Source organism: Rousettus aegyptiacus, unplaced genomic scaffold (assembly GCF_014176215.1).
Source record: "Rousettus aegyptiacus isolate mRouAeg1 unplaced genomic scaffold, mRouAeg1.p scaffold_m13_p_3, whole genome shotgun sequence".
Lineage (NCBI taxonomy): Eukaryota > Metazoa > Chordata > Mammalia > Chiroptera > Pteropodidae > Rousettus > Rousettus aegyptiacus.
The window spans coordinates 83,447,512-83,463,474 of NW_023416306.1; the positions used below are offsets into that span (position 1 = coordinate 83,447,512).

Consider the following 15,963-nt stretch of genomic DNA (forward strand, 5'->3'; position numbering starts at 1 on the left):
ATGGCTTGTGTGGGAAGACCCCTTCTCGGTTTCCCCATCAGGTGTGGATAGGCAAGCCCCTATTGGTGTGATCTGATGGAAAACCACCCAGCTGCAGCCTATAAGTCTCCATAGTTGCAAAGAAACCTGGGTAGCAAGACTGTCAATCCAAAGCACGTGCGAGTGGCAGGGGCTCTGAGACTAGAGCCATGGTCAGTGGCCAGGTTGGTAGCATGAAGTAAGCAGCTGGCCCCTGGCCTCAGCCGGCGAAGTCCTCTCTACGTGGAGGAGTTTATGCTTTCCTCCTCAGACCCAAGACTGAGTACCTTCAAAACTGAGACAAGATCTTCCTTACCATGTAGCCAACAGGCAGGACAGCTCTGCAAGGGTGAGTTCATGGTTTGAACGTCATTTATGGTGGGCCACACTACACTGAGGCCCAGCTTTGAACTCCGAAACTGGAAAAACTAAGTAAAGGAGATCCCCCCCACCCCCCACCGCCACCACCACCGAACAATTGAAACTAATCTATATTTTCCCGTTGGTAAATGCAGAATTTATAGATATTGAAGCAGGGCCAATCTCTTTGCTAGCAAATGAATTTTGAAATACCGTTTTTAAAAATGGATGTAGGTGGCCCAGGAAAAAGTCTATTTCATTTTGTGGTATCTACCCCAAAGTCTGGGGGACACTGGCTGCAAAGTAGTTTTATATTCTGGCTGTGTAACCTAAAATTTCCAAGGGATGAGGGTAACTTCTTGGTTAATGGAGGGAATTTCTCTTTATAACAGCATTCTAGCTAATAAAGATAGAATGATGGAATAGAATGTCATCATTCTGCAACTCTTAATGAAATAGTGGGTCTAGATGATGACACTCAGTGGCTGTTAATAACACAAAAAGAGATTTAAAAAGAAAAGAGAATTATGTGCTCTCTGATAAAGAATACAAGAGCACTTATAAAGTATTCTTGTAAAGAAAAAAAAATCAAACTTAAACTAAATGAAGTTCTTCATCTAACTACCAATTTAAGAAAATACAAGGGACAGAGGAACATGCTAAACAATACCACAGGGATACAATGAGCAAAATCCAGGCAGTGGGAAACTCAGCAGTTTAAACAGCTCACATTCTTCAGTAAGGGGGGTGTAGAGGGGTGGGCGGGGAGAATGAGAAATAGAATTACATGAAAAAAAGACTTACAAGCCACATAAATGAATTATAGTACATGAACCTTATTTGGATACTGACTTTAACAAACGTAAAAATAAATTGAGACATTGGGGAAATTTTAATGCAAGATATTTGGAGACATTAGAAATTACTGTTATTATTGTTAGGTGTAAGAATGGAATTATTTTTATGTCCAAAAAGAGTCTTTATCTTTGGAGATATATACTAAACTATTTACAGATTAAATGATATTTCAAATTTGCTTCAAAATCATTCTAGTAGAATGAGAGGTGAAGAGGAGTTGGTGAAAGTGAGTGGTCATGTAATTGAAAAAATGACCACAAGTTGATAATTGTTGAAGCTGGGTGACAGGCTTCTGATACATGGAAGATAATTTCACTATTCTATTTTTGTATATGTTTGAAATTTCCCAGGAGGTGAAGAAAGAGGAGGATGGGATAGGGGGAGAGAATGAATCAGATAGCAATGTAGGGTGTTAAGCGGAGGAGACTGGCCGCTGAGATACAGGAAGGTGTGAACTAGTGAGAGGATCCTGAGGTGAGACTCCTGAGGTCAGCGTCTGTGGCCTTCCATGCCAGCTAGGCCGCACAAGGAAGAAGCTCTCCTGTCTTCCCCAAGACTCCACCCCAACAACGATGTGGCTCTGAGTCTCTGTGAATAGTAAGAGCCTGCCATCTGTAACTTCCAATTCCAAATGAGAAATTACCAGCATGATTCTCTCACGTAGGGAATGCCTGGTTCTTCCTTTGGCCAAGGGCAGAATTCCCAGCACTGTGTTCTCCCAAGCATAGATCATAAATCCAGAAAGATTCTCAATAGGACTGAGGGCTGAGGGCAGCTCAGGGCTGCTTGATAAAAATTATTTGAAAAACACGGAACTGAGAGAGAGAAAACCAAAGCTTGAGACTGAACCAGCAATTAGACCAGCTCCTGGAATATATTTAAGTCAAATCAATCCATGAGGGAATTTCAGTCACGGCTCACTTTCTCTCTCTCACAGCCCACTGCTGGAACCCTAACCCTTCAATCAGAACTCACCAGAAATACAACATCTATCTTCTAAAATGCTTTATCACGGTTTTGCAAAGTCCTAGAACATTCCCGCCCACCTCAGCCTCCCCCACCCCGCCTTGTGGATTTATTTACATAGTGATTGATTTTATTCTTCTCTACATCAGCAGGCCTCTTGAGATTATACTATTTACTTACAAAGACATTAGGGTCATGCAGCTGGACAAAGGAGTCAGGGAGAATGCCATCCTTGGATGTGCTGAGCCACACAGACGAGCTTTGTCAAAAACAAAACTAGGCAGGGAGTGTGAGCAGGCAGCCTCAGACCTGATGGACTCTCTTGGTCATCTTGCAACCAAAGGAAGGGGCTTGTGCTGGAGGGAAGCTCAGGAAAAAGGCGATGGGAATGAAACACCACGGAAGGTGATAGAAAAAGCAGCAAGGAGTCTGGGTATGACCTTGACAGAACCCCATCTGGCTGAAGAGTAGTGTCTCCCTACTCCACCCCAATGGTCTAGCGTCTCCATCAACAGGGAGCCAGCCTCCTCTGTTTCCAGAGCCTGCACAGGCAGGCCCTTCTGGTTCCCTGCAGATTGCTTCCCAGACAGGGAGGGCTCAGTTAAAAAGGGAAAGAAAGAAGAAAAGAAGAAAGAAAAAAGGAGAACACACAAGGAAAGGGCCTGGAAAAAACTGAGATGAGAGAGAGAAATCTGTCCCCTGGCAAAGGCCCCAGGCTGCAAGAAAAAGCCTTCTAGCACTTTTTATAGATTCCTTTTTTTTTTTTTTTTCTTGCAAAGCTAACCACCGGAAAACTCCCTTCATTCTGATTAGCATTCTTATCACTCTGCATTTCCCCTCTCTTCTCTCTCAGTCTCCTGAGCACTTTTATTTTTAAAGGAAGGATTAGCTGAGACAGAGACGACATCTTCCAAGTGATCATAAAAGAATTCTGGCTGGCATTGTGTTGGGCAAACCCAGCCTGCTGCAGGAGCCACTACCTCTGGCCAACTGACTTGTCAGACTGAAGAAGCCAGGGGTGCCTGAAACTTGGCTTTCAATTTCCTTTTCAGGGTGGAGGCTCTGTAACTTCAATGTATAAAAAAAGAAGCTGTTTGTGTTTGTGTGGGATGGGTTTGAAGAGGACGTCAACTCTAGGCTGGGGCAGCTTTCTGGGCAGGACATGTGTATTCAAATTGCAGCTTGAACTTCCAACTGAGATTTGGAGTTGGAACCAGAATTTGTCCTCCTCTTAAAGGGCCAGTGCTCATGCAGCACCAGGGGATCAGACTGATGAACTCAACTGTCTTGGCTAAAGGCTCTGAGACTAAAAGCTCCCCCTGAACCTGCTGCCTCAGAGGTTTAAAGAAAAAGCAGCAAAACAAGCCTTGTCCGGGAAAAGTTCAAGCTAATACATCTTGGCAAACATAATGAAAAACACAGACAGTTGCTTTAAGAGAGGAGCCCAGAAAGAGGTCAAGTTCTGCTGAGAGAGGCAGAGCGGCAATTAGATGGGAGCTTATGTTGCAGCGTGGCGACAGAGGGGTCAAAGAGAGGGTAGGGCATTCTGCATCTGATTTCAGGAAGGGAGCTCCACACCGCAGCCTTGCTGAGCGGGATTCTGGGGGAGCAAATCTAGAGACATGGGGGTGGCGGGGCTGAGGTGCCCAGGGCTAGAGAAGCCCTAAGCAGGGCTGGATTTATGAGAGCATGTTAAAGAGCTCAGTGCAGTTGGTGTTGCTTGGCTAGGCAGAGTGGATGTTTTATGCAAAGGACAGGCCCAGCCTCAGGTACACAGTGTAGTCAGCGGGGATGCAAGGGAGTTATTTACTCTAATTTGAGGTTTTGGAATTCAGTTCTTATTGAAATGCTTAAAATAAAATTTTCAACCAAAGAGAAATAAATGACACCGAATCACATCAGTGGAATATTTTTTTCTGAGGGAGCATTGGAAAAATCACATTATGAGATATTTCAATTATAGAGGAGAGATTAGCCCCAGATTCAAAAATTACGTAACCAAGACCTGCTGAGGCAAAATAGCTATGGTTTATCTTAGATTAAGTATGAACCAAGTGGAGAAGGAATCTGAGGAATAGAGGGGGTGAAATCACAGGTGTGATCTAAACCATCTGGGCAAAGACCATATTCTCCAGCCCCTCAATTCCTCCCCAGGCTAATGCTAAGACAATTACCAGGGCCAGACTATGAAGAAAATTCTTCTACAAGCTTTGCTTTGACTCTAGTATTTAAAATAGATTGCTATTGTGCTCGCTTCCACAGCACGTATACTAAAGTAGGTCGCTATTTACCAATAACATTCTTTTTTTGCAAATTGATTATTAAAGGGAAAGAATTATACATATTCCATCTTTCCACTAGGAGCTCTAATCCAGGGTAACCAAATAGCCCCAGTGGACGAGCGAAAGCTATTTTAGAGAAGAATGCAGGTTAATAAACGAAGAAGGAATGATAGAATTGGAAAATTACCATTTTGCAACCCCTATTGGGATAATTGATTCAGGTAAGGCTCATCAGTGAATGTTAAAACAATCTGGCTGAAAGGTTGATAGGGAAATACATATTTACAAGGTACCAATTATCACCCCACAGTTTACTTGCTAGTTCCAAGAGGGAAAACTCTTACTTTGCAATGAAGGGATCAAGTCATTACCACTCTAACCCAGTGATCAATCTCAGCATCGCTAATAGTAGGCCATCCTGACATTATGTGCCTCCTGGTGCGATGCAGTGCTGAGTGCATGGCATCATCTATGAGGTGATCTGGATAAAAATGTTTAACCTGAATCATATCTAGACTTTAGATTTAGCTTCTATCTTAGGAGAAATGCAGGGGAGACAGGAGCATGTTAGGTGTCACCTCATGAAGCAATCAGGCAAATGTAAAAGATGGAACAGTCCTATAGTGTCTTCAATAAGTCAATCTCATAGAAAACAAAAAGGAATGGGGATGTTAGATTAAAAGAGACTTCAAAGAGTAGGTTACCAAATGTAATTTTGATACTTTATTTGATCCTAGTGTGATGGGATCAGCTATAAAGAATATTTTGGAGAGTAACTGAAGAAATCTGAACATGGACTAGGTATTATATGATATTTAGGAATTATTGTCAATTTATTGGGACCAGGTGATAGAGAAAATGACTGTTGCTTGTGATAATGATATCATGGTTATGTATGAAAATGTCCTTACTTTTTAGAGATGCATATACTAATATCTAAGGGTGAAGTGTTATGATGTCTATAATTTATTATAAAACATTTGAATGAAAAAAAGAGATAAAAGAAGCGAAGTCAAATAAAATTTTTTGCCGCTGACCATAGGGGACAATGAGAAGAAGTAATTCTTCCCTACAAATACTCGTTAAACCTCTGCTACATGCCAGGTTTGCTGTATGCTGAGTATATAGCAGTGAACAAGATGGGCATGTGGGTCCTACTCACATAAAACAGATTTTAGAGGAAAAGGTCATGAAAACTCATTGATAATAACAATAACCACCATTATTTAGCATTTACTATGTGCTGATACAGGAATGTTTAAATGCATGATCTTATTTAATCCTCCCAATAGTCCTATGGATGGGCATTCTTATGCTTCAGCAATTGAAGCTCAGGAAGGGATGGCCCCAGTCCCAAGTCACAGAGCTGGGGAGTGGCTGAACCCAGATCTAAGACTTAGATTTGTGCGCTGGTCCTGGCTCCTCCCCAGGTGTGTGGCAGCAGGTCCACGTGGCTCCATAATGTCTTAGTGTGGGTTAACACTGCCTTTTTTTCCTTCTTGTTCCTCTGGCCTCTTTTTTCTTGTAATTGTAAAATGACCTCGATCTTGGCTATCAACCAAAAAGGAAATGCCTCTCACCTCCATATGCCTTGAAAGTGCCTAGATTCCTCCATAGTCTCTGCTAGAACCTACATTTTTCAACTTCCTCTAGTTAAACCTGCCTTCTTCTCAACAAACACATTAAGATAAATATAATTTAAGACTAATTATTCTTAATGCTATAGATGGTCTGTTATTTTAATTGCTGGTGTTAAGCTAAATTGTTTTCTATATTTTAAAAAATGCAGCTTTTGGCTACATTGGTTCAATATGCTTCTAAGGGCTGGAACTGGACCTTGACCTTCATCTGGTTGTCACGTGTCATCAGATATTCATGAAGTATGTATTACGTGCCATGTACTGTGCTGTATTCATAACATGGTTTTCCTGGCACTCCAGGTTCCTCGGGATTGCTTTATAGACAAGGTTTAGGATCCTGGGTCATTTGCAAGTTGGGAAAGGCGCGAACACTAACCATGTATGCCCTTAGGGCTAGTATTCAATGTCCACAGGGAAGTCGGGTTTTATGAGCCTGTTGCCACTGCATGATGCATTGCCAAGAACAGACAGCTTTATGGCATTATGGTAAATAGTTCCTGCAACAGAGGCTCCTTCTATCAGGAGCAGCTGTTGATCCCAGGCTGTTCCACCTGCCTGTATAGAAAACTCAGTCATTCCCTGGGCACCTACCAGAGGGCTATGTCACAACCACAGGGCTATGACGTGAGACCCTGGGGAGACCCCCAGCCAAGGGTCTGGAGACAGACGTGTGGTGTCCTCATCCCACTGGACTGGGCATCTGTCTAATGCCACCTTATTTGTGGCTTTTATTCTCTCTTTCCTTTGCCCTTAGGTGTCCTGTTGATGTTAATGGATATCCATATCTGAGAGGGACTTAAGGAGCTCAAGAAGTTAATGGACTTGTTCCTTGCGACCCAGGAAGTCCGAGGCAGAACCAGAAAGGCACAGCTCAGGGCTCCTGCTGCCCATTAGAGTCCATCTTATTTACAATTGGAGGACTCCAAGTTCCCATGTGCCATTAAAGGAAATATTCAGTGGGGCTGCACAGGCTTTGGCATGTGTGAAATTTCACACCTCAGAGATAGCACTCTGTGTGTGTCCAGGCTGTTTTCTTGCATGTTAGGTTTTTAAAAAGTGTGAGTTATTCTATAACAAGACCTTTATCATAAGTTATTTAATTTCTTTTCTAGAAAAGCATTTCTCTATGTTGGTAATCACCTAGTTAGTCATAGAAGTGATTGCTGGGTCTATTTCAAAAAGTAAATTTTTTTCCCTCTGATTACAAAAGTATTACATGTTTATTGCAAAAAATAAAGGCAGAAAAGCATGGAGAAAAAATGTAAGCCACCTTTAATTCCATCACTCAGATATAACTACTGTCGACTTTTTGTGGAATTTGCTTTTAATCTTTTCTCTATACATTTATTCATATATAATTTAAAACAAAATTGGGATCACATTACTTCCTATAATTTATGCAGTTTGAATTCTATCTTATTTATAGAGAACATATCATGAGCAAACTAGTGTACAGTCAAGTATTTTCAAAAACGTCATTTTTAATGGTTGCACAATGTTTCAGCAAGCGAATTAACCATAACCTATTTAACTAACCTCTGAACATTTATGTTGTGTTCAGTATTTTACTGTCATAAAATATACTTTGTTGAACATCCTCAACATGAATTTTTTTTTCCCTGACAAGGATTATTCCCTTGGAATACATTTCTAGGGTACAATTACTGCATCAAAGGGCAGAAGGCTTGGTTAACTAATCTTTGTTGAAAAGTATGAGTGTCCATTTGGTGATACTTGACCATCTTACAAATATTTTTTTTTAAAAAAAATTTCCCAATTTAATAGCATAAAATTGTATCTCTGTATTATTTTAAGACTATTTGATTATTGCTGAAACTATGCCTTCTCGTACCATAAGTTTCTGGTCAGAAAAAAGAATCCTTGCAAATATTGGTTCCATTTTATGGTTTGGATTTATTCTGAGGTTTAACTCTCCAGAAGTTTCCTGTTATAAAAATAAGGGATTTATTCAGCAACGATTACTTAGAGTATTAATTGTGGAGGTTTTCAATGCTTCTAATTATTGCAGACAGACCTAACTTTATTCAATGACAGCTTTCACAGATAGGGGAAATGTCTACAATCTTTTTGCAAAGACTGTTGCAGTTTGGTTTTGGAAATGCTCCTCAAAGACTCCTTTAGTGCCTATTTTGCTTCAGGTGTTTCAAATACATATTTTCCCCAAGGTTCTGCACTCAGTCCTCTCCTCTTGCCTTAAAATTAAATTTCAGTTAGTAAGATGTATATACCTGCTGCTTTGTGCTTCACCCAAACAGAAGAAGACATGATCCTTAGCTTATACAGTTTTACAACTTAGACAGATGCCTATATTTATAACTAGATTAAAATACCTACAATGCCAAGTGTTCTTATGGGGGTATAAACTGCTAGAAGGCTACTGAAGAGCGAGAGTTACACCAACCATGAGATTTGGGGAGGCTTATGCTGGGTTTTAGAAGGGAAGGCAGACTTTTTTCCCATAGAGTGATGAAAAAAAATTCTGGTCTCACATGCTCTTGTAGAACCTTTGCACTTGCCCATCAAGAGATGAAATCTATATTCCTTCACCTGAAAACTATGGACTTTTATGACCGCTTTGAGGAGTAGAATGTAGCAGAAGTAATGCTGCATGACTTCTGAAGCGAAATCATAAAAAGTGATATGGCTTCCTCTCAGCTTTCACTTGAGACAGGAACCTTTGGAGCCACCACGTGTGAAGTCTGGCTACCCTGAACACCTGAGCCACTGTGCTAGCGATACCAGAGAGAGGGAAAGAAAGAGAAGCCTGAGGAGCCTCAGCTGTTTCAGTCAGTCCTCGCCTGTTAGATTCTTCCCAGCCTAGGCTCTCGACACATGAGAGAGGAGCCTTTAGATTAGTTTAACCCTAATCACAGTATTACAACTACTTGAGACATCCTGAGCAAGAACTACCCAACTAAACATAGTTAACCGCAAGAGTTAACTATAACACGACTTTGTTTTAAGTTACTAAAATTTGAGGTTGTTTAATACCTGACAATAGATAATTGGAGCCCCAAACATAGGAGAAAGAACATACCAGTCTTAGCACTTTTCCCTTTAAGGTTTCTTTGTTTTATTTTCAACTGTCCTTTCTATGCCAGTGACTCCTATAGCTATAACTACAATCCTCCCCTCTCTAAAACTAATGTGCAATATTCCCAACTGCTTATTACACAGCTCTATCTAGGTATCCTACCCAAACCACAAACTCAGTACATTACAAAATGAACTCAAATATATTACATGAGTTCAATATTTTGTTAATGGCACCATCACAGTCCCATTCACCTAGGCTGTTCATCTTGGTGTTTTCATCAATTTTTCCCTCTCCCCAAACTTGACATACAATTCCTTCCTACACCTTGCAATTCTACTTCCATAGTATTTTGTATCTGCTGCACCACCACCACCACCACCACCACCACCATGTTTCCATACCCACTTTCTACGCAACTTTAGATCCCTCACATGGCCTAGATCAGCCGCCCGAAACTGATCTCCAGTTACCTCCATTCTGCACTGCCACAATAGTTTTATCACAGAGCAACTCTGATTGGGTCATTTTTTGTTCAATAGCATCCACTAGCAGGTTTATGCACTCCTCCTTCTGCTTCTTACCAATGTATGGGTAAAATAAGAAAAAACAAACAAACGAGGACACAAGATTTCTAATTTGAGCAGATTATGAAATGATACTAAGTCGGAGAGTAAGGAAAGCAGATAAAAAAGTAGAAGGCATTCTGTATTTTAGGTCAGTCTCCACTCACCCCCACATTGTATCAGTAAGTATTCTATATTCCAGGGATTCGTCACCTGCCTAGACCGTATTCCTCCTAGTCACCCAGTCACTCCTTCTTCCATCTGCATGGCCAGTCAGGGTGGGACTCAAAAGGGGCTCTGTGGAGAACGTGGAACAAGCCTAGCCTCAAATGGTGGCTGAAAGCTAGGGACTAGGAAATGGTCAGCAATGTAAACCAAAGGGTCTAGCCCAGCCATTGAAATAAGATCAGTGCCAGGGAGACATAGCATAGAATGAGGCATAAGATCCATAGAAAATACAGCTGGACATGAGGCCAAGGACAGTGTGGTCAGAGAGTAAAATTATAGACACAGAGTAGTTGCCTGGGGTGGAACAGGGGGAATGGTAGGGGTGAGTAGGGAGTCAATGATATTCCATGAAGCAGTGAGGTTGAGTAAGATTCACTGCTTGGCTTTCTCCAGGGAATCTTTACATGATCTTTCTCCCCTCCTTTTTCTAAAAAGTAGAAGCTACAAAGCACCTGATCCCATCCTTATTCTTTCTTGGATCATAGGACTGAGTCACATCAGCAGAGCAGGGCAAAGAGCATTGAACAGGTGGAATGGCAGTAAAATGCCAGGAGAACTGACTAGAAGGATGGCCAAGTATTGCAACCTCCAAAATTGGTCATCGGTCCCACAGTTCTAAGGCCTTTGACAATTTGAAGAAATGGCAAGAAATCTGCCCCCTTTGGTGGAGTAAGTCCTAGGGAGTTCCCATATGGAATGCCACTACAGATTATGAGTGGGTTGTATTATGTGAGTCAGGGAAAACTTGAAAAAGGTCCTCCGTACAGATCATGACAAAGGCTGTTTCTGAAAAATTGGGAGATTGAGGTTGGCAATGGCTACACAGATGGTATTTCAACCATTTAGTATTCATCAACAGCTTTTATTAGCTGAGTCCCTATTACATTACATGTTACACCAGGCTAGGGAAATAATAGAGGGAAAGCACAGTTTCTAGCCTCAAGGAATTCATTTTATTAGGAGAGACATACCAATAAAAGGTGATTGTAGTGCAGTAGGAAAGCATGAGGTAGGCTACCTCATTCTTGCCTGGATATCAACGAAAACATCCTGGAGAGAATCTTGATAATTTGTTGAAAATAGGAAACCATCTGTGTTCCCCAAACCCAGGCCAGAAAGATCTCAGCACAGAAATTTGGCACAAAAAGTCTGTATGGTCCTCTGAATCTCAGGAATTTAGAATGTCTTAACATTTCAGGGAACAGCTCACCCCAGCATTACAGACCTCCTGGCTATGCCATCGCAGGTGTCTGGCTGAGTGTCTCTCTCTGGGTGATGAGTTCATCCACCGGCAGGTATAGTCATTAAAACTCACAGTAGCTAAGCACCAGGTTTTCAAGGAAACTGGACTCACAAGCGTGTGGGTCAATAAGTATCCACAACCTCCATCCACAGAAATCTAAGGGCAGCCACCAGTTGAGACCAGAAGTTGATTAAGGCAAGCCCTAGTGAAACACCCTATTGTCCATTCTTCGCACACCAGCACAGACTCTTTCTAACTTCTAGCAACTCCCTTGTCCAAAGGAAGAACATTTCTAACCTGACAGGTCAGAGTCCTAGATAGTCATTGAGCCACATTTTATTGGTGAGCAGGGTTACTGTAGTAAAGACACCCACCTGGAGTTCCACTCTCTCTCTCTCTTTTCCTTTCTGCCTTGGTCCTAGGAAGGTCTTGGTCTTTGGGTCCTACTGTACTTGTGCTTCCTGCTTGTATGTGGTGGGCAGCATGTACTAGGCCATGTCTTTCTCTTCTTGAATGTGTGGTTAATTGAGTTAGATTGAGCCTGTTCAGTCTTTGGCATATGTATTTGAATTTGCTCCTCCTAGATTTAGATTCAAGAGAAGGGGAAGTGAGGGATCTTCCTTAGACCTCAGCCATCTGATATAATCATCCTTCCATCATCTTCTTCATTTGCGTGCCAGCCACTAACAAGGCTAATAAAAAATGTCATTTGTCATTCTCATCCTGCTACTCTTCCTTATATGGGATCCCGAGGTTGATTGGCAGGGCAGTATTTTAGCCTTCCTGGGTCTCTGGATATAATACTGTTATAAGATTTATAATTCCTCTGAAACCTTAATCCCAGTCTTTTATGGTCTCTGTAAAGGGAAAGTAGAGCTTTCTACTTATGGGCACTTTGGTCGAAAGCTTAAAGCCTTTGGTATCCTCCCAGGAATATAGGCTCAGCTTGAGAAAACAGTAGCAAGCAGATAGACTGGGTAGCTGAGAGCTTGGGGTGAAGTTCCAGCCTTGTCCCTAGCTCTCCAGAGGCAGTAGGCTATGCCAGGTACTAAACCTCTCCTTGAGCATGATGCATTGTGGTATGAATTTGGCAGGATTTTAGCTGGGAGGTCTAGGCCACTGGTCCCAGGGAGGTGGGTGTTTGTGGAGAGGGGGACGGAGGGGCAAGAATCATGTAAATCTTCCTTAGATCAATCTCTGAATCTTATTCCTGGATGAATTCTGGCCAAAAAGATCATGGTAGGCCTAATAATGTTTCCCCAAAGATGTCTATACTTAATCTGTGAATATGTCAAGTTACTTGGCAAAAGGAAATCTACAGATAAAAGTAAGGTTATGAATCTTAAAATGGGAAGATCATCCTGGATTATCAATGTAATCAAATAAGTCCTTAAAATAGAAGAAACTTTCCTAACTGAAGAGAGAGAGAGATGTGGCAGAAGGAAAAGCAAAAAAGATAAGGACTTGAACATTTGTTACTGGCTTTAAAATGAAGGGAGCATGAGTCAAGGAATGTGTGTGGCTTCTAAAAAACTAAGAATGACCCTTGGCCAACAGCCATGAAGGAAACACAGACCTCGTTTTGACAACTACATACAACTGGATTCCTCCAATAAACTGTACAAGCCTGGAAGTGATCCTCCCCCAGAGCCTGTGGTGAGGAGCACAGTCCCATTGACACCTTGATTTTAGTCTGGTGATACCCATGTCAAACTCCAGACCTCCAAACCAGCAGATAATAAGTGGTTGTTGTCTTAAGTCCCCACATTGTGGTTATTTGTCATGACGGTAATAGAAAACAAACACTGTGAGGTATTACTAAGTCAGTCCATGACCTCGATCCTAGAGTGTACTTGGCCACCTACACTTTCTTAAAGGACTGGTAGATGGGAGTGCTAAAACACAAACTGTGGTTCTCACAGGACTGCTCAACCAGCCTCTCGGGGCTCTGGTTCAGAACAGAGAACTGTGCCTTTTGCTCACAAACTGTAATTGTGGATGACCTCTGGGTCCTCCTGTGGCAGTACTGGTCCTATTCACCTGCTAATAGATGACTTTCTGAATGAGGGGACCCCTGAATGAGGCCTTCCAAGGAGAAAAAGTGGTCCATGGACAGAGATTCAGTATGTCTAGCGTGGCCAGGGACAATGCACTCTGTGCCACAGAAGGAGAGCTATGGAGGCAAAGGGTGGCATCTTGTCTTTAAGGGTGTGGTTCTAGACCCTGAGGACAGAGACATCAGCTAAAAGTTTTCAAGTCCTCTTGGAGACTGGGTCAGGTAATATCATGTCAATTCTGAGCTGTGAGATTAGCCAAGAACAGGCCTAATCCTTCCAGGGGACAGTACTTGAACCTCAGTGAGCTAGAAGCCGACCTTTCTCAGATAAGCTCCTATTAGCCAGGAGGATGTTGGCACAGCTGGGTTTTTACCTGTGTTTGTCTCAATCAGTTCACTCTCCTTATTAAAGAGGAGCAGATTCATCTGATGCACCATGGGGCGTGACTCACCCAACTTCTCACCAAAGTGACCAGCCTCTCCAACCCAAACTCCCTCAACTTGACCAAGTAATCCAGGTGGTGAGAGTGATGACAATTTCAAAGGGAAATCAGTCTCTATTCCTTCACCAAATCTTTCTGGCTAATGACTAAATTAGGAGGAAAATCATGATTAATCTCTAGCCTTTCAAGTCAAATCCTAAAAGAAGATCCAAATGGTAATCAAAACAACAGGGAATGGAACCAAGGGGATTTCACTCGTACTACTTTTAAGCAAATGGTAAACCCTAACAGACTTGCCCTCAATTAAAGATAAGTAAGCACAAAAAACTCAGCATGGAACCTATGCAAAAAAGCACCTACAAAAAAGACCACAGTAGACAAAAGATGAATGAAGAGGATTCTTCTGAAATTTCACTCTAGGGAACAGAAGAATGAGAAAACCTTGGACTGGTGAGGGCATGGAGTTCAGCCCTTTCATGCTCTGCTGGTGATGGCATAAATTGGACAAGCATTTCTGGAGTGCACGAGGATGGGAGGAAGAAATGTTTTAAATGAGTGTTCCTTTGACCCAGCAATCCCGTATCTTGTAATTTTCTCCAAGACAATCATTGCCAGAGCATACAGTGATCTGAAGGCAAGGATTTCCATCTCGGCTTTGTTTGTAGTAGTGAAAAATGGATACTTTTTCACTACTGACTATAAATATTGAGTATTTATTAAAATATTCATCAACAGAATTAAATCATTGCTTAAAGAAATTATGGCACTTTCTTATAGATAATATACAAATAATGATGTAGATCTTTATTTGATCACATGGACATTTGCCTATGACACATGTAATTGAGTGCAAAAGGGGGATAACAGAGCAGCATGATCCTATTTATGTAATATTTAATAAGTGCCATGGAGGGATGTCTGGAAGGAGGTTCACCCAACAGTTGTATTTTACTTTATTCTTTGTATATTTCAATATTTATAATGAGCATGGATTTTTAACAGAATACAGCTCTTTTCAAAATAAAGAACAAATGTGGTAGAAGTCTACTTAACCTACCAGATATGATGAGATGCTTGGTTGACTAGTTGGAAAATGTCAGTTACTGTGGGTAATCGTAAAGAATGACATAGACATGTGTTCAACATTTTATTTTAATTTGTAGCATATAAATGAACACCTGTTCACTGTTTTTGATATAAGGATAAGACTTTTTATTTTTTATATGTCATAAAACTACAAGCTGATTACAGAATTCTTCCAGATTTTTTCCCATAATATTTGCCTGTATTTAATTTGATATTGATTTTTTAAAACTCACCTTTGTCAAGTCAATACTTATTCCCATTACTCCTCTTCCTTGCTTGCTTCTGCATTAAGAACAGAAAAGTTGAAAACTTGCTTTTTCAACTTATTTTTAGCAGGGGTGAGCATGTATAAAAATTCTGGTCAGTGTGGCATCAGCAGACTACTGAGGGTTTCTGGGACAGCTTTAACTTTCAGCTTTGCATCTAGTTGTCCAGTCAGTTACCAACGTTTCGTTCTTTTATTCCTGTTCTAGTGTTTTTACTCCTATCCTTATACCACTGGACTTGCTACACCCACTGGGCATTGCCGATTGTGCCAGACGTAACTGCAGATTCTGTGAGATTCCTTCACACCATTGCATTAGTTGGAAACTGGCATTGCATCTGCTGGGCACTGCTGTAGCTTGCATGCATGACTGCTGCTGCTACTGAAGGGTCCTATCTTTGCCGTGCATCGCTGCCACCATCATCAATACCACTGCCAATATCCCAGGCCCCAGGGTGTCAAAGCTGTACAGTGGTCTATAGTAAAATGGAGAGAGAGAGTTTCTATCCCTTGACATATCACACTCTTTCAGAGGATCCCCAGGTGAGGGCTGCTTATACCCCTCTGGCTCCCTAAGTATTCAGAGAAAGAGATGTTTCCATTTTAATTCACACTCCCTCGCTGTGACTTGAGCCACAGGCTGAGGCAGGTCTGAGTGATGAGTACCCAGCTATATTTGGAATTTCCACTCCTCCCTGAAAACCAAGGCTCCATTAATGAGCCAACTAGGTATCCTTGACTCCTGTGCTGAGAGTTCTGTCCTAGCAGGCTATTCAACCCCTCATCTCTAGACATGTTGAGATTTTATTGGTAAGTAAATTTGAACTCTCAAGCTGAGTTTTCCTTTGCAGATATACTTTGGGGGTGGGAATGGGAAAAGCAGGTAAAATTTCTTAA

At 41.6% G+C, this 15,963-nt stretch overlaps 1 long non-coding RNA gene across 1 annotated transcript; it reads left to right on the top strand.

Moving 5' to 3' along the window:
• Positions 1-275: 275 nt before the first annotated feature.
• On the top strand, positions 276-6,974 carry LOC107501085. The gene is made up of 3 exons (XR_001594688.1): positions 276-367; positions 6,274-6,364; positions 6,879-6,974. It is a non-coding gene; the product is annotated as an uncharacterized LOC107501085 (long non-coding RNA).
• Positions 6,975-15,963: the final 8,989 nt, after the last annotated feature.